The sequence below is a fragment of the Stenella coeruleoalba genome (assembly GCF_951394435.1).
Source record: "Stenella coeruleoalba genome assembly, chromosome: 17".
Lineage (NCBI taxonomy): Eukaryota > Metazoa > Chordata > Mammalia > Artiodactyla > Delphinidae > Stenella > Stenella coeruleoalba.
This window is the reverse complement of record NC_137163.1, coordinates 68,708,109-68,731,521: the sequence shown is the minus strand read 5'-3', so window position 1 is coordinate 68,731,521 and position 23,413 is coordinate 68,708,109. Positions and strand designations below refer to the sequence as shown.

General features: G+C 43.5%; 1 long non-coding RNA gene across 5 annotated transcripts in view; it reads right to left on the bottom strand.

The window, feature by feature from the left end:
- The window catches only part of LOC307175772, a 41,666-nt gene that overhangs the window by 8,052 nt on the left and 10,201 nt on the right, over positions 1-23,413 (bottom strand). For 2 of the 5 annotated variants that reach the window (XR_013824476.1, XR_013824478.1), the window contains exons 1-3: positions 17,256-17,521; positions 17,094-17,164; positions 16,122-16,275 (exon numbers count right to left, since the gene is read on the bottom strand). This is a non-coding gene — a long non-coding RNA (uncharacterized lncRNA). Of the gene's footprint in view, positions 1-1,291; positions 1,359-2,231; positions 2,324-16,121; positions 16,276-16,349; positions 16,570-17,093; positions 17,165-17,255; positions 17,522-23,413 lie in introns of those variants that run through there. The other 3 variants (XR_013824477.1, XR_013824475.1, XR_013824479.1) reach the window with 3 other exon arrangements.

Genomic DNA, 23,413 nt, shown 5'->3' with positions numbered 1-23,413 from the left:
TCAACCATTGTTTTAGACTCCGAACACCCAGTCCTCCCATCAGAACATGACTTGGAGATTTGGGCATCAAGTGCTCTTTCAATGAAGGTCCCAATGGACTGTGTAATCGTCTTACAGTGTATGGGTGAAGGGGCCCGGAACAAAGGTAGGGAGAAAACAGGTAATTCACACTGGACCTATCGGAGTATCCTATGACTATTTATTTTAACTTATTTACTTTATAACTGATGTCCTCTATTTGTATGTGGCAGCTGGAGATCTATGTAGGCTGGAACTTATTTATTTTTAATTTAAAATTTTCATGATGAAGTGTTTGCCTTGTATAGAACATTTTCATTGGCCAGTTCAAATAAAAATAAAGTCTGCTTTGTTTGTGACATTAATAAATCAGCACAAGAGTATGCCTGGGGCTCCTTCATTGAATGAGAGAAGGCTTTCACAAAGGGAAAGAATTATGCATCTGTACCTCATTGCTCCTTTACCTAAATGAAAAGGATTGTGAGAAAGAACCCAGCACGTTCTTTCCATCCTAAGGCAATGTCTGGTTTTGATATTACGGGCCCTGCCCAGCAGTCAGCACCGGAGCCACTTCTGTTGAGGTCTGGCCTGGCCTGACCTGTGCTCTCAGGGTTCACCCTCCTCCCTGGGATGCTGCCCTCAGTCCCCACCACAAACCCCAGGGGGCTCAGTGACCATCCCTCTGTGCCCACCTCACGGTCAGCCTGTCTGGAGACCGCCCCCGTGACTCACATCACAGCCACTTGCCAAAGGACGCCAAGGCTGGCTGCAGATGGCTGTCCGGGAATGAAGGAGCCTGGAGTCCTGTTGAGCCAGAGGCAACAGGAATTCCAAGACATTTGGGGTAATAAAGTCACCTCTGTTAGGACCAAGTCCAGTCACATATTTCAGTTCTTACTGGATGCTCTCTGTGGCAGGCCTCCACCCTGCCCCTAGATCAGGCAGATGGGCAGTGGGTAGGGAGAGCAGCGACAGCCAGAGCCCGATTTGAAAAGGTATCACGTGACACGTTGTCTCTAAGTTGGCAGAGACCTAGGGACATGCAAGGAAAAGCACAGACGAAAAGACAACTCCCCTAAGGATTACAGTTCCATTTAGTTTTCAATTTCTTATAAGAATGTCAGCCTCTGTTGAGAGGTTTGTGGTGAAGGCGTTGCCACGGTGCAGAGGGACAGAGATCTCAGGGGGTGTCACTTTGGATGTGGGACAAGACTCATACCTATGAATGTCCTTTGTTGGGAGAGGCATGTGCTGCCCAGGGAGTGGAACTGACCTACAGAAAGACCTGATGTGTGACTCCATCATTGACAGGGCAGCTGGGTCTGTGCCCCTCGTTGGGCCTATGGAGAGACAAGTACGGAGGCTCATACCACCTCACCCATAGGCCCTCCTTCCACCCCCTGTGTTCCTGGAAACCTCGTAAGTCCCAAGCCCTGGGCTGGCCCCTAGGAACACAGGTTGCCATGAAGATAAACTCCCTTCCCCTGGAGCCAAACAGCCAGGGCTTTGCCTGTTGGCCTAAGAGGTGCCTGTGCTTTTCCAGGAAGGACAGGGGGATCTGGATCCAGCCCCAAGTAGGGAGGGCTACCTGGAATTCCGGGCAAGTGCTGACCCACGTTTTGGACTCGATCCGCAGAAGAACAAGTTGAATTTCCTACTCTTTGACCACCTGGGTCCCAGAATTCTTCAGGGAGAAGCCCCACTTAACACCACCCAGCTTTTGCTCACAGACTCCACGGAGCTCAGGGTTTTGGGGGGGTAGAGGAGGTGGCGAGGACATCAGGAGTGCAGCAGCAGCCCCCGATGAACAAGACACAGCTACTTCTAAAATCAAACGCCATAGCCAGTCCTCCAAGGGATCACATTCTCTGGGCGACCACGTTCAGATACAGGGCAAGAAGCAAAGCAAACGATGGAAATGGTTTCTTTGTTTCACTCAGGACTGGCTCTGGCCGCACTAAAACTGCAGCGTGTTCTGTTTCTCAGTGTCTGCCCACCCCACCCCTGCCATCTTCCCAGTCTGCATAAGCACACACATCATCTTTCTGTCCCTGTCCCCCCTTTCCCTCCCCCTGCTCCTTGCCCTCTGGTGGGGCCTGAGCCCTCCCGGTGTCCTCTGCCCACCCAGGACTCCGACCTCCTTTATCCCACGAAGGGCCTCCCATCTTGGGTACCCCATGCTCTGAACTTCTCCAACTGCCAGAAACACTCACTGGCTATGAAAGCTTGAGGAGCTGTTGAACCTCATGGAGACTCAGTTTCCAGAGTAGTTAAAAAGAAAATGTGGTATCTTCCTCCGAATGTCCTGGAAAAAACGCAACGAAATGTGGGCATGAACATGCAGCCAGTACGCAGCAGTACGGCAGTGCGCGTGGGAAAGTGTGGCCGTGCTGCCACGCTAGCTGGTAAAGGTCAACGCCCAGAGCTCCCTGAAGCACCACCCACCCAGCCCCAGTTACCCAGGCCCTCGCCGGGACCCTTGCAGACCGCCGCCCCCTGGACCAGCTGCTGGGGGTAACGCCCAGCTCTAGCGTGCAGGGGCTCCAGGGCCCACTCAGCGCTAGGGCCAGCGTTGGTTCTCATGGGTCGTTTGCCCAGGCAACACCAGTTGTTAAAAATCTGTGCTTGCCTCCTGGAGACAATGTGTTTGAATGTGCCTGTCTTGTAAGTTGAGGCATAGACCGCATGATCGTAAGGGGGGCTAAGGTATGGAGGGGGAACCCTTTGAACCCTATCAGTCATTTGTGCCTTAGAGTAGGTGAACGAAGGAAAGGAGAAGAGGGTTTCTTAGGGACCAGGAGGTAAGGTGAAAGGAGGAGGTGAAATGCTGAGGCAGGGAGGGAAGAAAGGGCCTGGAAAGGAGAAGCAAATTCAGGCGACTTTCTCCACTTTGTCTAGAGACCTGTTTCTCACCACCAGTGTTTTAAATTCTTTGGAGTCGAAGTACGATAGGCCCGGAAAACACACGTCCTCCAGGAAGAAGAAAGGAAGTGGCCAGCACAGGTGGTACTGCAGGGGGCCCACTTGCCAGCCTGTGCGCCATGATCACCTAGGGGCTGGGGATGTGCACCAGGCTCGTGGCAGGAATCCTGATTCTAGACCCAGCCACACACTGACTTGCAGTGTGTGTGTGTGTGTGTGTGTGTGTGTGTGCACGCGTGCGTGTGTGTGTGTGTGTGTGTTGTGTGTGTCCTGCTGGTCAAGCTGCTTACATTTCTCTGAGCCTCCACTGCCCCTCCTCTGTGACGCATGGATTCAGTTACCTGCCCAGTGGCCCTCACAGACTGATGAAAGCTCGAAGAGAGCCGGTGCACAGAAGGGCATTATGAGTTACGAATTGCTTTCCCAGCATATGGTGTTGTGACAATCCGCTCCATTCAGAAAGAAGCAGAGCTGGGGGCGGGGAGAAGTGACTCAGGAAGCTCGGGACAGGAGTGAGGGCTCAGGAGCCAGTCAGTGGTCCAGAACAGAACCGTTCTCAGAGCCTGGAGCCTGACTCCCGGGCTGGGCCCGTCAGCAGCTGGTGGGCTCCAGGCCGGCGGGGCCCCAGGCTACCTGCTGCCCCCACCAACCCACCCTCATCCCCTCTCCAGGCGGCCGCCCACCCGGCCAGGCCAGGGCAAGCCAGGGGCCCTCGGCTCCCAGGCAGGAAGTGGAAGCAGCGACCGCTCCTTCGGCTTCGCCGACATTCAAGCGGCCCTCTGGCTCCAGGAGCTGAGCGCTCACTGCCAGATGCCGCCCTGGCCCCTTGCCAACGATCCCCACCAGCGAAACTCCCCCTCAGATGAGACCTACAGCGCACACTGGCTCAGGAGCTCACAGGCCCCGACGAGGCACGCTGGCCCCCGGCCCACCTGCCCCAGCCCTTCTTTTCCAAGGCAGGGAACAGACACCGGTACCCGCAGGACTCAAGACCAAAGAAGTACAAGGGCTCGGGGTCTGGAAGCAAGCTGGCCCGCTTGGGCGTAACTAGGCAGGGATTTGATGTTTCACAAACAAACACGGCTCCAAGGCACTCCTGCCGCTTGCTCAGGCCAAGGAAAGCAAGATAGTTACTCAAGGAACAGTGACCTCATCAGGAAAGCACGCCCCCCCAGTCTCTCACACAAACCCCGTATCCCCAAATAACCCAGGGGACTGAGTTTGTCATGAAAAACCCCAGAGAGGCACTGCCGTGTAGACCAAGCAGGTGGCCAGTTTAGAAGCTGGCTGGAAAGCGGGATGGAGACTTTTCCCTGCTGTCTGGAGAAACCATCCTCCCAGGGGAAGGGGTTCCAGCCTCAGGGTCCTGCCCTCTTGCCACACATAAAGAAACCAGAACAAAGCCGAGGCTCTTTGTCATCTGGGCTCCCTAGGACCCTGGCGGGGCTCTGGGTGTCAGCATGCTGCCTCGGCAGCCCCTGCGAGCTGGCGCTCCCGTGAAGCCGCTCAGCCTGGTCCTGTTTCACTTCCCCATCTTCTGCTTTGTTCTTCCTCAGGATGTGGTGAGAGGCGGAGATCGGGGAAGGAAGCAGGAAGTAGGAGAAGGGATGCCTGGCTGTTCTTGCTGTTTACCCCCTGCTCCTTCAGCCAGGGGAGAGCAAGGACGCAAAGCCAAGCCTGGCCTTTGAAACTGGATAAACACACTGCTAGGTGCCTAGAGCTGTGTGCCAGGGGCTACGCAAAGCCACAAGCTAAACCCACACATCTTCCTGGGCCCTCCAGCTGGGGTGCAGTGAACTTCTTTACATGAAGATAAATGCAGCTATATCAACAAGCGCGAACATTACAGGGTGTTTACCATGCGCCAGACACTGTGCTAAGTGCTTAAAGTGCCTTGGCTCACATAGCCCTCCAAACAACGCTGTGAGGTAGCTCTTCCTTTCCCCCACTCCATTCACCCCTACATAGAGAGAGAGGCTTGTCTGAAGTCACAAAGCCATCGGTGACAGGCCTGGAGACCTGACTCTGGAGACCACTGAATGTAGACGTCCGATTTGTACACTGCCCTCAGGAGCCCTACTAGAGGCGATTGCCATTGCTTCCTCCACACAGAGACACTGCCGGCCGGCCCTGACGGGGCACCTACCTGGAGGGGGCAAACTTGACTCAAATATTTCAGTTACGGTTTGAGGCTCTCTTTGGAGGTGTTGTACCAAAACAGCAACAAATTTTACACATAGATAGACAGATGGATAAATAGATGGAGAGAGAGACATCTTCCTCTTTCCTTCCCTTCCTTTTCTTTCTTAACCAACTTAGTCCTAAAGTTGTCTGCCCTGACAAAGCAAGACAGGCATCCATGCAGGGTAAGAGGGCAGAGCCATAGTGACCCAGAAGGGAGGAGGGCTGGATCCTTTTGAGATAAAGGACGCTACTGGAACAATTGGAGAGACTGGAGTGGAGTGTGCCAATAGATGGCAGTCATGTGTCCATGTTAGTTTCCTGATTGGCTGGTTCTGTTGGGGTTATATAGGGGAAGGTCTTTATATGGAGGCTATCATGCCAGCAACTTACTCTTAAAATTTTATTACTTTTACCTTTTCATTTAATTTTAAAACAAACCAGCAATGCATGCATATAGTCTCATGCTAAAAAAAACATCAAGCAATACAGAAACTGCAATAAGGAAGAACCTTTGTATTCTTTTACAAGTTAATCACTAAAGGGATGTTGCCTATACTCTTAAATTATACATAATGGCCCATCTCTGGGAACCCTGCCTAAACCCCCCAGCTAATAAACATTAAGATAAAATACCTTTGTTTAGCTCACAGGAAATATCCTGACCAGGCCCACCTGTGAAGGACTGCAGGAAGGAAGAAATTAACACACCCCCTCTGGAGGCTGAGCAGAACCAGGAAATGTCTGACTTTACTCCCTCTCTTCTTAGTGTACAAGAAGTCTGAATTCTAACTTAGGCAAGATGGTTCTTTGGGACACGAGTCCCCCATTTTCTCGGTCTGCTGGCTTTCTGAATAAAGTTTCTAGCTATTCCTTGCCCCAACAACTCGTTTCTCAATTTACTGGCTTCTCGCATGGCAAACAGTACAAGCTTAGACTCAGTAACAAATCTATTCCTTTAAAAATGTAATTCTCCACCCCACCCCTTCAACCTCAGTACATTTTTAAGAAGACAACACTATTATTGAGATGGTATTTTCATAGAATACAAGTATATAGGTAAGAGAATAGATCTTCAAAGTTCTCATCACAAGGAAAAAAATTCTATGTGAGATGATGGATGATAACTAAATTTGTGATGATCATTTCACAATATATACATACATCAAATCATTGTGTTGTACAAATTAAACTAATACAATGTTCTATGTCAATTACATCTCAATAAAACTGGGGAGAAATAGATTGGTTCAAGCTGGCAGAGTAGAAGGACGTGCCGTTCACTCACTCTTGCAAGAGCACCGGAATCACAATTAACCACTGAATAATCATCAACAGAAAAACACTGAAACTCACCAAAAAAAATACCCCACATCCAAAGACAATGGAGAGGCCTTAATGAGACGGTAGGAGGGGCACAATAAAATCAAATCCCATAACTGCTGGGTGGGTGACTCACAAACTGGAGAACACTTATACCACAGAAGTCTACCCACTGGAGTGAAGGTTCTGAGCCCCACGTCAGGCTTTCCAACCTGGGGGTCTGGCAATGGGAGGAGGAATTCCTAGAGAATCAGACTTCGAAGGCTAGCGGGATTTGATTGCAGGACTTCTACAGGACTGGGGGAAACAGAGACTCCACTCCTGGAGGGCACACACAAAGTAGTGTGAGCATCAGAACCCAGGGGAAGAAGCAGTGACCCCATAGGTGACTGAACCAGACCTACCTGCTAGTGTTGGAGGGTCTCCTGCAGAGGCACGGGGTGGCTGTGGCTCACCATGGGGACCAGGACACTGACAGCAGAAGTTCTGGGAAGTACTCCTTGAAGTGAGCCCTCCCAGAGTCTGCCATTAGCCCCACCAGAGAGCTGGGAAGGCTGCAGTGCTGGGTCTCCTCAGGCCAAACAACCAACAGGGATGGAACCCAGCCCCACCCATCAGCAGACAAGTGGATTAAAGTTTTACTGAGCTCTGCCCACCAGAGCAACACCCAGCTCTACCACCACCAGTCCCTCCCACCAGGAAGCTTGCACAAGCCTCTTAGATAGCCTCACCCACCAGAGGGCAGACAGCAGAAACAAGAAGAATTACAATTCAACAGCCTGTGGAAGGAAAACCACATTCACAGAAAGTTAGACAAGATGAAAGGGCAGAGGACTATGTACCAGATGAAGTAACAAGATAAAGCCCCAGAAAAACAAATAAATGAAGGGGAGATAGGCAACCTACCAGAAGAAGAATTCAGAATAATGATAGTGAGGATGATCCAAGACCTCGGGAAAAGAATGGAGGCAAATATCGAGAAGATGCAAAAAATGTTTAACAAAGACCTAGAAGAATCAAAGAACAAACAAACAGAGATGAACAATACAATAACTGAAATGAAAAATACACTAGAAGAAATCAATAGCAGAATAACTGAGGCAGAAGAATGGATAAGGGACCTGGAAGACAGAATGGTGGAATTCACTGCCACAGAACAGAATAAAGAAAAAAGAATGAAAAGAAATAAAGACAGCCTAAGAGACCTCTGGGACAACATTAAACGAAACAACATTTGCATTACAGGGGTCCCACAAGGAGAAAAGAGAGAGAAAGGACCTGAGAAAATATTTGAAGTATTATAGTCAAAAACTTCCCTAACATGGGAAGGGAAATAGCCACCCAAGTCCAGGAAGTGCAGAGAGTCCCATGCAGGATAAACCCAAGGAGAAACATTCCAAAGACACAGTAATCAAACTGACAAAAATTAAAGACAAAGAAAGATTACTGAAAGCAACAAGGGAAAAATGACAAATAACATACAAAGGAACTACCATACGGTTAACAGCTGATTTCTCAGCAGAAACTCTACAAGTCAGAAGGGAGTGGCACGGTATATTTAAAGTGATGAAAGGGAAGAAACTACAACCAAGATTACTCTACCCGGGAAGGATCTCATTCAGATTTGACGGAGAAATCAAAAGCTTTACAGACAAGCAAAAGCTAAGAGAATTCAGCACCACCAAACCAGCGCTACAACAAATGCTAAAGGAACTTCTCTAAGTGGGAAACACAAGAGAAGAAAAGGACCTACAAAAACAAGCCCATAATAGTTAAGAAAATGGTAATAGGAACATACATACCAATTATTACCTTAAACATGAATGGATTCAATGCTCCAACCAAAACACACAGGCTTGCTGAATGGATATAAAAACAAGACCCATATATATGCTGTCTACAAGAGACCCACTTCAGACCTAGGGACACATACAGACTGAAAGTGAGGGGATGGAAAAAGATATTTCATACAAATTGAAAACAAAAGAAAGCTGGAGTAGCAATACTCATATCAGATAAAATAGACTTTAAATAAAGAATGGGACAAGGACAAGGAAGGACACTACATAATGATCAAGGGATCAATCCAAGAAGAAGATATAACAATTATAAATATATATGCACCCAACATAGGAGCACCTTAATACATAAGGCAACTGCTAACAGCTATAAAAGAGGAAATTGACAGTAACACAATAACAGTGAGGGACTTTAACACCTCAATTACACCAATGGACAGATCATCCAGACAGAAAATTAATAAGGAAACACAGCTTTAAATGACACAACAGACCAAACAGATTTAAATGATATTTATATGACATTCCATCCAAAAACAGCAGATTACACTTTCTTCTCAAATGTGCATGGAACATTCTCCAGGATACATCACATCTTGGGTCACAAATCAAGCCTCAGTAAATTTAAGAAAATTGAAATCATATCAAGCATCTTTTCTGACCATAACGCTATGAGATTAGAAATCAATTACAGGGGAAAAAACGTAAAAATCACAAACACATGGAGGCTAAGCAATACGTTACTAAATAACCAAATATCACTGAAGAACTCAAAGAGGAAATCAAAAATTACCTAGAGACAAATGACAATGAAAACACGATGATCCAAAACCTATGGGATGCAGGAAAAGCAGTTCTAAGAGGGAAGTTTATAGCATTACAAGCCTACCTGAAGAAACAAGAAAAATCTCAAATAAACCATCTAACCTTATACCTCAAGGAACTAGAGAAAGAAGAACAAACCAAACCCAAAGCTGGCAGAAGGAAAGAAATTATCAAGATCAGAGCAGAAATAAATGAAATAGAAACAAAGAAAACAATAGCAAAGATCAATAAAAATAAAAGCTGGTTCTTTGAGAAGATAAACAAATTGATAAACCTTTAGCCAGATTCATCAAGAAAAAGAGGGAGAGGACTCAAATCAATAAAATCAGAAATGAAAAAGGAGAAATTACAACGGACATGGCAGAAATACAAAGCATCATAAGAGACTACTACAAGCAACACTATGCCTATAAAATGGACAACCTGGAAGAAATGGACACATTCTTAGAAAGGTATAACCTTCCAAGACTGAACCAGGAAGAAATAGAAAATATGAACAGACCAATCACAAGTAATGAAATTGAAACTGTGATTAAAAACCTTCCAACAAACAAAAGTCCAGGACCAGATGGCTTCAGAGGTGAATTCTCTCAAACATTTAGAGAAGAGCTAACATCCATCCTTCTCAAACTCTTCCAAAAAATAGCAGAGGAAGGAATACTCCCAAACCCATTCTATGAGGCCACCATCACCCTGACAACCAAAACCAGACACAGATACTACCAAAAAAAGCAAATTACAGGCCAATATCACTGATGAATATAGATGCAAAAATCCTCAACAAAATACTAGCAAACCGAATCCAACAACACATTAAAAGGATCATACACCATGATAAAGTGCGATTTATCCCAGGGATGCAAGGATTCTTCAATATACACAAATCAATCAGTGTGGTACACCATATTACAAATTGAAGAATAAAAACCATATGATCATCTCAATAGATGCAGAAAAAGCTTTTGACAAAATTCAACACCCATTTATGATAAAAATTCTCCAGAAAGTAGGCTTAGAGGGAACCTACCTCAACATAATAAAGGCCATATATGACAAACCCACAGCAAACATCATTCTCAATGGTGAAAAACTGAAAGCATTTCCTCTAAGATCAGGAACAAGACAAGGATATCCACTTTCACCACTATTATTCAACGTAGTTTTGGAAGTTTTAGCCACAGCAATCAGAGAAGAAAAAGAAGTAAAAGGAAAACAAATTGGAAAAGAAGTAGTAAAACTGTCACTGTTTGCAGATGACATGATACTATACATAGAGAATCCTAAAGATGCCACCAGAAAACTACTAGAGCTAATCAATGAATTTGGTAAAGTTGCAGGATACAAAATTAATGCACAGAAATCTCTTGCATTCCTATACACTAATGATGAAAAATCTGAAAGAGAAATTAAGGAAACACTCCCATTTACCATTGCAACAAAAAGAATAAAATACCTAGGAATAAACCTACCTAGGGAGACAAAGACCTGTATGCAGAAAACTATAAGACACTGATGAAAGAAATTAAAGATGATACCAACAGATGGAGAGATATACCATGTTCTTGGATTGGAAGAATCAATATTGTCAAAATGACTATACTACCCAAAGCAATCTGCTGATTCAGTGCAATCCCTATCAAATTACCCATGTCATTTTTTACAGAAGTAGAACAAAATATCTTAAAATTTGTATGGAGACACAAAAGACCCCAAATAGCCAAAGCAATCTTGAGGGAAAAAAATGGAGCTGGAGGAATCAGACTCCCTGACTTCAGACTATACAACAAAGCTACAGTAATCAAGACAATATGGCACTGGCACAAAAACAGAAATATAGATCAATGGAACAAGATAGAAATCCCAGAGATAAACCCACACACCTATGGTCAACTAATCTATGACAAAGGAGGCAAGGATATATGATGGAGAAAAGACAGTCTCTTCAATAAGTGGTGCTGGGAAAACTGGACAGCTACATGTAAAAGAATGAAATCAGAACACTCCCTAACACCATACACAAAAATAAACTCAAAATGGATTAGAGACCTAAATGTAAGACCAAACACTATAAAACTCTTAGAGGAAAACATGGGAAGAACACTCTTTGACATAAATCACAGCAAGATATTTTTTGATCCACCTCCTAGAGTAATGGAAATAAAAACAAAAATAAACAAATGGGACCTAATGAAACTTACTTTTGCACAGCAAAGGAAACCATAAACAAGATGAAAAGACAACCCTCAAAATGGGAGAAAATATTTGCAAACGAATCGATGGACAAATAATTAATCTCCAAAATATATAAACAGCTCATGCAGTTCAATATTAAGGAAACAAACAACCCAATCCAAAAATGGGCAGAAGACCTAAATAGACATTTCTCCAAAGAAGGCATACAGATGGCCAAGAAGCACATGAACAGCTGCTCAACATCACTAATTATTAGAGAAATGCAAATCAAAACTACAATGAGGTATCACCTCACACCAGTTAGAATGGGCATCCTCAGAAAATCTACAAGCAACAAATGCTGGAGAGGGTGTGGAGAAAAGGGAACCCTCTTGCGCTGTTGGTGGGAATGTAAATTGATACAGCCACTATGGAGAACAGTATGGAGGTTCCTTAAAAAACTAAAAATAGAATTACCAGATGACCCCGCAATCCCACTACTGGGCATATACCCAGAGAAAACTATAATTCAAAAAGACACATGCACCCCAATGTTCATTGCAGCACTATTTACAATAGCCAGGTCATGGAAGCAACCTAAATGCCCATCGACAGACGAATGGATAAAGAAGTTATGGTACATATATACAATGGAATATTACTCAGCCATAAAAAGGAACGAAATTGGGTCATTTGTAGAGATGTGGATGGATCTAGAGACTGTCGTACAGAGTGAAGTAAGTCAGAAAGTGAAAAACAAATGTCATATATTAATGCATATATATGGAACCTAGAAAAATGGTACAGATGAACCAGTCTACAGGGCAAAAGTTGAGACACAGATGTAGAGAACAAACGTACGGACACTAAGGGGGGAAAGCGGTGGGGGTTGGGAGTGGGGGGTGGGATGAATTGGGTGATTGGGATTGACATGTATTCACTGATGTGTATAAAATGGATGACTAATAAGAACCTCCTGTATAAAAATATAAATAAAATTAAATTCAAAAAAAAGTAGCCAATATCCATGTATATTAAAGCAAAATAGGAAAAAAAACATATTTACATGGATTATCTGAAGTTTAAAAATAAAGAAAAACATTCTTGGTATGTGTTCATGTACTTTAATCCATTACTTAGTCATATCTATCTTACTGAAATATTTTGAAGAATGTATTTTTTTATTGCAGTCTTGAAGATTTTAATTATTTAATGAAGTTGCCTGTAATTTTCTGCAAAGTTGCATTATATGATTAATAAATTTTAAATTGTTTATATCTTCAATTGATTTCTCTATAGACCACAATATTTTTAGTTGGGAAAATACTCTTTCTACAGATGCTAAAGTACTTGGTAAACTGAGAACAAATTATGCTAAATAGAAGAATTTATTCATATAAATTCTAATTCTAATTCACAATTCTAATTTATTTTTCTATATTGAAATATGTAAATAATTCAGACCAAATACTTTTATAGGTACTGTCTCTTTTCTTAGGTCAAAGTACATTTTTTTTCTTTTTTTAAACTGAGATATAATTGACATACAACATTATATTAGTTTCAAGTGTACAACATAATGATTTGACATATACATATTGTGAAAAGATCACAATAAATCTAAACATTCATCAACACACATAGTTACACATTTTTTTTCTTGTGATGATCTACTTTCAGAAACTTTTAAATATACAATACAGCATTGTTAACTAAAGTCACCATGCTATACATTATATCCCCATGACTTATTTATTTTATAACTGGAAATTTGTAAGTTTTGATCTCCTTGACCCATTTTACACAACCCCGACCCCAAAGTACATTTCTTCTGCTTTTTTTTTTTTTTTTTTTTTGCGGTACGCGGGCCTCTCACTGTTGTGGCCTCTCCCGTTGCGGAGCACAGGCTCCGGACGCGCAGGCTCAGCGGCCATGGCTCACGGGCCCAGCCGCTCCGCGGCATGTGGAACCTTCCCGGACCAGGGCACAAACCCATGTCCCCTGCATCAGCAGGCGGACTCTCAACCACTGCGCCACCAGGGAAGCCCCCAAAGTACATTTCTTTAACAAATACTTGTGTAAGATAAATCTGATCAAATTAAGTTGTATCTATTTATGATTCTTTTTAATATTTTGCCAAATGCAGATGCTGCAAAATTGTAAGCCTTCTAGATATCATTCTATTCCACTTCAGAATCTAAATTTGTACAATTAAAAGTAGGAGTTTTGTCAACAGAGTGCCACAAATCAAGATCTTCCAAAGCACAAGCACGAGTATAGATTTTTTAAATTAAATCTTGTACAACATCTGAGCCCTCAATGTTTAATTGTTCAATTTCTCCTTTGCCTTTTTAGGGATAATTTTCAATATCTCCCTATTTGCAACTTGGTTTTTGATGGCTTCAGTTTGTTAAAAGCTTCCAACATTAAATTTTTTTGGCCCTTCCTTCATTGACTACTTCGATTAAACATTTAAAATTGATTTTAATCTAAAGGTAATCAGAAGACTTATTTATTAAAAAAAAAGTTTCTTCTGCTACCAATGAAGCCAGATTAATGTCAATTGCTTCTCTTTTTAGTATATATATAAGAAAACTTGGAATTGAAAATGAGTGAAATTAATCTAGAAGAAATGGTATTTGATCTAAATAAAAAGTCACGCTTCACTGAGCAATATGTAAATACATCTTCTGCAGCTGAGCAAAACTTTTAAGGAGATGCTGATGCAGCCTCAACAGATGTGTGTCTTCCGCTTTTTCTGTAGTCAGTGATATCATTATGGTTCCCCCACTGTGGACAATAAATGTCAACAAATGCTTTGTTCATGTTATAGTTTCATTATCGACTATCATTAAGACACAGACATCTGAGCATCTAATTTTTCATTAAGTACGAACTTTTCATTTTTCTACCTGATTGCTGGCAGAAAGATTTATTGCAAAATAAAGAGGCATTCTAAATGGGCTAGTGTCCCATTGCTGCTATAACAAATTACCACAACCTTAGTGACTTAAAATAATACGAATGTATTGTCTTACAGTTCTGGAGGTCAGAAGTCCAAAATCAGTCTCACTGGGCTAAAGCCAAAATGTCAGTTAAGCTGGTTCCTTCTGGAGGCTCAGAGGGGAGAATCCATTTCCTTGCCTTTTTCAATTTCTTGAGTCCACTTGTATTCCTTAGCTCATGACCCCTTCCTCACATCACTCCAAACTCTTGGTTTGGTGATAACATCTACTACTGACTCTGAGCTCCTGCGTCCCTCATATAAGGACCCTTGAGTACACCAGGCCCACCTAGATCATCCAGAATAATCTCTCCATTTCAAGACCCATAACTGACCTACATTTTCAAATGTAATATATTCACAGGTTCCAGGGATTGGGACACGAACATCTTCAGGGGGAGGAGGACATCATCCAGCCTACCACACTAAGCAATGTAAACACTAGATGCAGATTTACACAATACGGTGAACGACACAACCAATGTAGCAGCAGCTTTCAGATACTCCCTATGAGCTCTGAGGTAGAACTCCTTAGCCTCTTTCCTGAACATATCTCAAGTCCACCTATATTAGCCTGTATTTTCTCATATTTCACCTTGGCCCCATGGATTGCAGACTGGCACTTTGAGGGTACAGCATCACACAGACCAAAGGATGGGTCACAGCACAACTGGCTGGTTTACCAAGTCAGCAGCAGCACCCAGCACCTGGTCCAGAGGCATCAGCTGCCAGCACCCGAGAAGAAAGGGCGTTCGTTATCCCCAGCTGCCCCTGTCCAGGGCGCTTCATTTTATCAGCAAACGTGCTGCATACTGTCTTTGAAGAGGAGTCAGGCTATATCTGGAAAGCTACAAGAAAAGAGGGCTGATGCTTAACTGTGTTTCAGACTTAACCATGCATTGAAGGGAGAACTCTGGCTGCTGCACTGTGTCTCACATACGATTGGTCAAGGAGTAAAATCTACCAAACCCACCCCTGCTTATCTCTGTACTAGCAGAAACAGTACCTCCTTTAAAAAGGAACATCTGGGGACTTCCCTGGTGGCGCAGCGGTTAAGAATCCGCCTGCCAGTGCAGGGGACATGGGTTCGAGCCCTGGTCCGGGAAGATTCCACATGTCGCAGAGCAGCTAAGCCTGTGCGCCACAACTACTGAACCTGCTCTCTAGAGCCCGCATGTCACAACTACTGAAGCCTGCGCGCCTAGAGCCCGTGCTCCGCAACAAGAGAAGCCACCGAATGAGAAGCCCACACACCGCAACGAAGAGTAGCCCCCGCTTGCTGCAACTAGAGAAAGCCCACACACAGCAGTGAAGACCCAACACAGCCAAAAATAAAGAAATAAATTTATTAAAAAAAAAAAAAAAGGAACACCTGGGACAAAGGCTAATCCAGACAGGATGCCAGAATAAGAGGCAAAATCAGGGACTGTCTCAAGCAAACCTAGACCTATAGTTTTACTCTAATAAGTATGATTCCTTTAAATTAGAAAAATTCCTTTAAATTAGGAGAAAACAAAAAAGCCAAGACTTAGCTGAGGAAAGACTAATAATATAATTGAGCTTAATGTCAATGGAATTTAACCTATATTTAGTTACTCTAAATTATGTAGCACTTTCTTTATAAGCAGCAATTAATAATAGCTTATTTTTACAAAGGAGATACATATTTTAGAGGAGATTTCTATTTTAGAGGTAAATGCTAAGAGACTGGATGGTAGGGCGATCCATCTATGGTCTCCTGGTTATTCATGAACCAATCAAACTTAAGCAAAGCAGCACCTACTGGCAACTATCCAAACTGCAATAACTGCACCTGGCAATTCAAAATCTAGCAAGTGACGACAACATCTAGTAACTCCCCTTAGGTCAAAACCTACCTTCAGGGCTTCCCTGGTGGCGCAGTGGTTGAGAGTCCACCTGCCGACGCAGGGGACACGGGTTCGTGCCCCGGTCCGGGAAGATCCCACATGCCGCAGAGCGGCTGGGCCCGTGGGCCATGGCCGCTGAGCCTGCGCGTCCGGAGCCTGTGCTCTGCAACGGGAGAGGCCGCAACAGTGAGAGGCCCGCGTACCGCAAAAAAAAAAAAAAAAAAAAAAAACACCTACCTTCACTGTGTGTTTATATCCCATACTGGCTCCTGCACGGAATCCTCATGATTGCATTCCCTTTCTTCAAATTTGCTTCCTAGGCTTCTGGCCCCAGAGCACTCCCGGGTTCCCTTATCTTGACTTTCTCTTTCGTCACTCCTTGGCTGGTTTCTCTTCCTGCTTCCACACCCTAACTGTAGGTGTCCCCCTAAAACCAAGGTCTCAGTCCTTAGCTCCTCCTCTTCACAAGCACCCTCTTGGAGCTTCACTTACCATCTGTCTCACTGAGTAACATCTCCTCCTTTCTTGATTCTCACACAGACTCCAGGTCCCATGCTCACGTTTCAGCTCAAGTCTCCAGACCTCACTATTTCCTTTCTGTGAATTCTAATAGCATTTATAACCCATACCACACAATCTGTATGTACACATGCAAACATATATATGTATGCGTGTATGTATCTCCTATGTTCTTCTCGACACATTTCCTGTGTGTACCTTTGCTCCCTTCCCAACCAGAGAGAAAGGTTTTCAGGCATGAAGGTGAGGTCTTTCATTCATTCATTCAACAAACATTTATTGAGAACCTACTGTGTGCAAATACTTAGATACATAAGTAGATAAATCAAAGATCCCTGGCTTACAGAGCTTATACTTTAGTGGGGTGAGGTGAGGTAAGGGCAAGGAGAGCCAATGAACAATAAGCTAATAAATAAGTAAATTGTGTTTAGTACATTACTGAGTGGCAAGTACTCAACTTACGTGGCTTGTAGCTATCGTACTGGATAGCGCAGGTCTAATGTCTTCACTCCTTGGATGTCATTTAACTTAACCTGGAAAAAAGTCAGAAACAAATCAAGCTGCCGTATTAGCATTCATTTTTCTCAGATGCAAAGCAGCCCCCTGCATCCACGTTTATCCTACCGCAATGCAGGTGGTGGGAGCAGGCTGGGGGTGTTGGTTTGTTTGCTTTTTCTGTTAAACAAAAAGCAAACAACAGCACGACCACATTAGCAAATTCAGGTGCACAGTCCCCGGGGCTCACACCCCCGGGCTCAGAGCCATCAGATGATCCCCTTTCTCAGTTTTAAAAAATGCAACAAAACAAACTGTCTGGCCGACTCTGAAGGCCAATTACAGAGGAGAGGTTCCAAAAACATTTGAGAGATGATGTCACCGGAATGAATGGACTGCTTGCCAAGGTCTTGAAGAGAACAACCCTTAGATTATACAGCTTTCACAGTACTGTCTAATCAGAGACAGGAGCAGGCTGTTTCGATACAGCTTTGGGGGGCAGCGATTTTGCCAGAACTGCCTCAGGACCACCCTGTCAAACACCTCTCTCGGGTATCACCAAACCCCATTTGCACCCCTGACCTTGCTCCATTCCTGCCTCCACCATTTATGGGGGATTTTTGCCTACTCTATTGTTTTCTGTTCTGTGTTAGTCTTATATTTTATTTCCTTTTAATGAAAATTATATATAACATGCAATATTTGTATTTAAAAAGATAGGAGATCATATTTACATGTGCGTGTGCTCGAGGAGAATATCTCTGGAAGGATATTTTTTAAACTGACAAACATCACTGCCTCCGGGGCAGGATGCTGAGGACTGAGGATCAGAAATGGGGACAACTCCCTCCCCACAAACTCTGTATTTTTTTTTAAATAATTTTTATTGGAGCATAGTTGCTTTACAATGTTGTGTTAGTTTCTGCTGTACAGCAAAGTGAATCAGTTATACGTATACATATATCCCCTCTTTTCTAGATTTCCTTCCCATTTAGATCACCACAGAGCACTGAGTAGAGTTCCCTGTGCTATATACTAGGTTCTTATTAGTCATCTATTTTATACATTATACATTTTTTACCATATGCATCTTTTACTTATTTTCTAAAGTCTTTTTTTAAAATTTATTTTTGAGCAGTTTCAGGTTTACAGAACAAATGGGCAGGAAGTACAGGATGTACTCCCTCAGCTACCACACCCCATCACTAACATCGTGCACTGGTGTGGGGTTCCCATCTTACAACTGATGAGCCAATACTGATAAGTGATTACGAAAGTCCACAGTGCACATTAGGGTTCCCTTGATGTTGAACATTCTGTGGGTTTTGACAAATGTATATCGCGTGTGTTCACCCTTATCGTATCACACAGAACAGTTTCACTGCCCTCAACATCCCCTCTGCCCACCCATTCCTCCCTCCTTCCCTCTAAGCCCCAGCAAAGACTGATCATTCTACCGTTGCCATAGTTGTGCGTTTGATTTTTCTTTTGCCGTGTGTATCTTTTACTCATTTTTCAAAAACCACTTTTAAGGCAGCAAAAATATTTTGGAAAAGTCTATTCAAACTGAGTCTCACAGGAGGGTCCCCTCCAAACTGTCATCATAAGGGAATTTAACAATATTGAACAAACCTCTATAAAATGTGTATTGAGGAAATTATTAAAAACAAAAATGAACATTTTCCGGACAGCCTAAGGAAAAAGGACTACATTGTGTCCCAAATAACTTCCTTTCCCTCCATCCCCTCTAGTGTCTAAAGAATAATTAAGTTGACATAATCAAGAAACTTACACAAAGCAGAGGTATTTGCCAATCTATTATTAATCGAAAGTAATAATTATGGGTGTTGCAACTCAAAGAGCAAAATTAGAGGACACGAGACAGAGAACTCCCAGATTCTCAGACAAGAAATGACACTCAGGATGACAATGCCCTTCCTGAGGGCACATAACTGCTGTGTCATTACTAGTGATTTTCCACCAGCTACCGCCCACCCTGACGACCTGACGCACCCCTGGTGCCCAGCTTAGTCCCATCTTTACATCAGAGGAGCTCCGGAGGATTAGCACGGAGGTGATGTTCTGGGACTGAATGGGCGGGGATGGGTGAAGCTCTTTGTCTTACTTCATTTGGTAATAAAACTAAAACATAAGAGATTTTTTAAGGCTTTTTTTTAGGCTTCATTTTTAAGGCTGTATCAAATGTACTTGCATAAAAACAACGGTGTCAAAATGCCATGTGCCCTCCCCGACTTAATGGAATGCTAGTACACCTGTTGCTCCAAGGACAGGAAGTGGAAGCAGACACAGGTGGAAGGACTGTTCGGCCCCCAAAGTGCACGTCGTAACTTACACAAACCGATTTCCCTGGATTAAATGCGCTCCACCCAAACGAGTTGATTCATTCATTTTGCATTCCCTGTAGAGACTCTCAGAATGTCTGAGTTTTCTAAATCAATGCCAAATACCAATATCAGAATGAATCTTCTTGCTGGTTTCTAATCACAGGCTGTGATTTAAAACCCCAGTGCTGCAATTCTACCGTCTCCACGGTCTTCCTTCCAAAACACATGTCAGTTCACCACCTTCAGGCTTAAAAGGTTTGTATACAGAAACCAACAAGGGGTGTGACAAATGCCAAACATGGGTCTGAGGTCTCCTGAAGGAAAAACCGTGACCACAGCAGGGAGACTGATTCTCCACAGCACCTTTTGTTAGTTTGACTGAATTAAGAAAAGCAGCTGAGTCATCCTCAACTCTTAATCCTTATAAGAATCACCTGATGAGTTTGTTGCTCACTAAGTTACATCTCCTTTCTTGATACTCACCCAAACTCTAGGACTCCTCAGCTAGAGATCATCCTAGGTTAGGATGGGGCATTAAAGGGGATTCTGACGCTAGTGGTCCAGTTGGCTCTCAATCCTCAGTGAGTGAATGAGTTTCATTCATTTTTATTTTACCTTCACTTCACTGTGGCCCACATTCTTCTGGAGAAGAAACAGAAACCCAAAGGACACCCTTATTTAAATATTCAGTTATATCATTGACTATTTGCTTGTAATTTATATCCAAACTCTTTCTAGAATTGCTTAAGCACTTCAGTGCCTGAGGAGGATTTTGATGAGAAAGAAGCGTTGGGGAAAACTAGGTGCTGGGACCTCAGGTTCGGCAAATATTTGTGAGCGGCTACTGTAGGCTCAGCACCTGTTTTCATAAATGCATGCTCTCAGGTAGTCCCCCCAGCAACCTCATTTTCTAAATGAGGAAGTGAAGGCTCAGAGAGGTTCGATCATTTGTCCAAGGTCACACAGATACTGGGTGTGTTTGTGTTGTATCAATCCTAGAGCCGTCAATTACCCACAAGTGCAATCTATCTAAAGAAGGAAACATGCAAGCGTGAAATCACCTGTCTTTAAATTAACAGCAAAAGAAAAAAACCTCTTGAAAATATTTTGAAATGATGGCTCCATGAGCATGACCAACAATAACCCCTCTGGAAAGGGGAAATAATCTGGCTACTTGTGGTTCGAAAAATGCTGCCCCACCCTCAAAGTCATACCTACCAAGTCCGCGAGCTCCCTACGTACCGTGCCCTCCTCTTGAGTCATATAAAGGAAACAGGGACAGGAAAGAGGGGGAATTCCATTCGACACTGAGGTCTTGTTTCAGGAATGAGTGACTCAGATGCCTCTGACAGACTTCCTACCCAACCAACAGCTTTATTAAGGAGGCACCGGCTTTCAGCACATACTTTATGGGACTTAGGCTTCCAGAGCCCCAATTTTTAGCATATGGGTCCCACATCTGCAGACAAAACCTTCAGAAAGCTCTGGGGCAAGTGACTTAGCTTCCCTGAACCACAGCATTCCCGTGAACACAATAAGGTTAATAACACCTACCACGCAGAGAAGTTGTGAAGAAGAAATAAGACAGGAGGTAATGAGGCTGGCACAAAGCAGGTCCTGGATTGATGGGAATTCCTTCTGGACGGCCAGGAGAAAGGAAGAGGGATTATTGTGAATAGCGGTGGTTAAAGTGCTTTCCCGTGGACTCCATTTCTTCAACGAGCATGAGTTGGGTGCCCACGGTGGGGCTGGAGACAAAAGGGGAAGGTAGGTGGGCCAGAGTAGGGCTCCATCGATAACGCAATGGGATGAATGAAGAAACAGAGGAGCAGCAAAGAGGCAGGGCCCCCGGAAGACTGACTTGTTCTTTCTGGAGTTTCAGGAGGACTCCAGGGGAAGGTGGGATTGTACGATTGGACAGGGCGGGGAAAGGGAGGTTGCCAGGTGGAGAGAAGGCATTTTAGGCAAAGCAAACAGGAAAAGCAAACACACGGAGACTAAGCATGTGCTCAGGGATTGGAAAACAGTCTTTTTGGAGGGAGTGGAGAGTATGGTGGCAAAGGCTGAAAGATAAAGCGGAGAAAGGCCACAGGGCGGGCACCTAAGGGCCCAGGAGGCCCTGCTCAGCAGGGGTCTTGACTCTGGTTGGCAGTGGGCAGGCACGTGAAGCCCAGGAAGACAAGGGCTCTGAAGAGATCTCTGTTACAGTAAAGCTCTCACTAGCAGCTCTGCACATGACATGATGAAGAGTGCCAAAATGTTGAAAAGTGACCAAAAATAAACAAGGAGGCAGAAATAAGCAGAAAAGGCTAAGAGCCTGGATACTCCATGGGTTCTATAATTAGCATTTGAATAATTACACAGGATTGTAGTGAGAAGTTGCCAGAGGTTCATAACACTAAACCCCAGTGTATGGTGACTGCCATATGCTATGTGGTGTGTCCTTCCTAGTGGCACATTCCAAAGTATAACTGGGAGCCTATGGTATTCAAAAGGGCATATGGTCCAGTCAGTTCAAAACGGTCCCTCTCCCTAAGCAATGAGGTCAGCTCCTGACAGAGGTCAGTTTCCATCGAACACCTTGATTTGTTTTCTTGGACTCAGCTTACTCTGAGGGGCACAACTGTGCCCTGGAATACAGTTTTATAGTTTTGCTTTGCCCATTCATTCACTCACTTATTCATATAACAAACATTTGTGAAGACTTACTGTGTGCTGCTAGTATGAGGGTTATAAAAGAAAATGTGAAGATAACAGGAAGAGATGGCTTCTACCTTCAAAGCAATTGCTCCTAACGTATACACAGCTATAACAAAATGGAGTCTGCTAAATGGGCCTTAAGAAGAGCGCCAAAAAATTTACCACAGCCAAGACATTGAAGCAACCTAAATGTCCATTGAGAGAGGAATGGACAAAGAAGATGTGGTATATATATACAATGGAATATTACTCAGCCATGAAAAAGAATGAAATAATGCCATTTGCAGCAACATGGATGGACCTAGAGATTATCATACTAAATGAAGTAAATCAGACAGAGAAAGCCAAATATCATATGGTAGCATTTATATGTGGAATCTAAAAAATAATGATACAAATGAACTTATTTACAAAACAGAAACAGACTCACAGACATCAAAAACAAACTTATGGTTATCAAAGGGAAAACGTGGGAGGGGGAGGAATAAATTAGGAGTTCGGGATTAACAAACACACACTACTATATATAAAATAGGTCATCAACAAGGACCTACTGTACATCACAGGGAACTCTACTCAATCTTCTCTAATAACCTATATGGGAAAAGAATCTGAAAAAGAATGGATATATGTATAACTGAATCACTTTGCTGTACACTTGAAAGTAACACAACATTGTAAGTCAACTATAATATAAAATAAAATTTAAAAAAAAAGAACAGCACCATTATGGGGGCTTAAAGTGAGAAAGGTGATTTGAGAAACTTAGTTACTGCACATAATTTGAAAATCATGTATTTCTCAAGGTGTGCTCCACAGAACCAGAGCACAGGCATCACCTGGGAGCTTGTTAGAAATGTGAAATGATAGACTCTACCCAGACCTACCAAGTCCGATTCTGCATTTTAGTGAGATCCTCCAGAGGTGTGTATGCTCATCCAAGTGTGGAAGGCACTGGCTTAGAACCTCCAAGGTCCTAAAGTTTGTTTTAAATATGATGGTTGTCTTTTTTAAGTAAATGATAAGCAGAAAGTGATCAAAACTAAACTCCTCATATCGTGAGATTAACCTAACCACAACATAATCTTCAAAATTAGTACTTCTTTTCCTTAAGTGCCTCTTGTATTTCCAATTCTTCCTTTATTCAATATGAGAAGGAGGCAGGTGTGTGGGGCTCAAAGAAGAAAAGAGAAGGGGGAAAAAATAGGTCCCCTCTGGGAGGCAGACAGGGCTGGCAAGCTA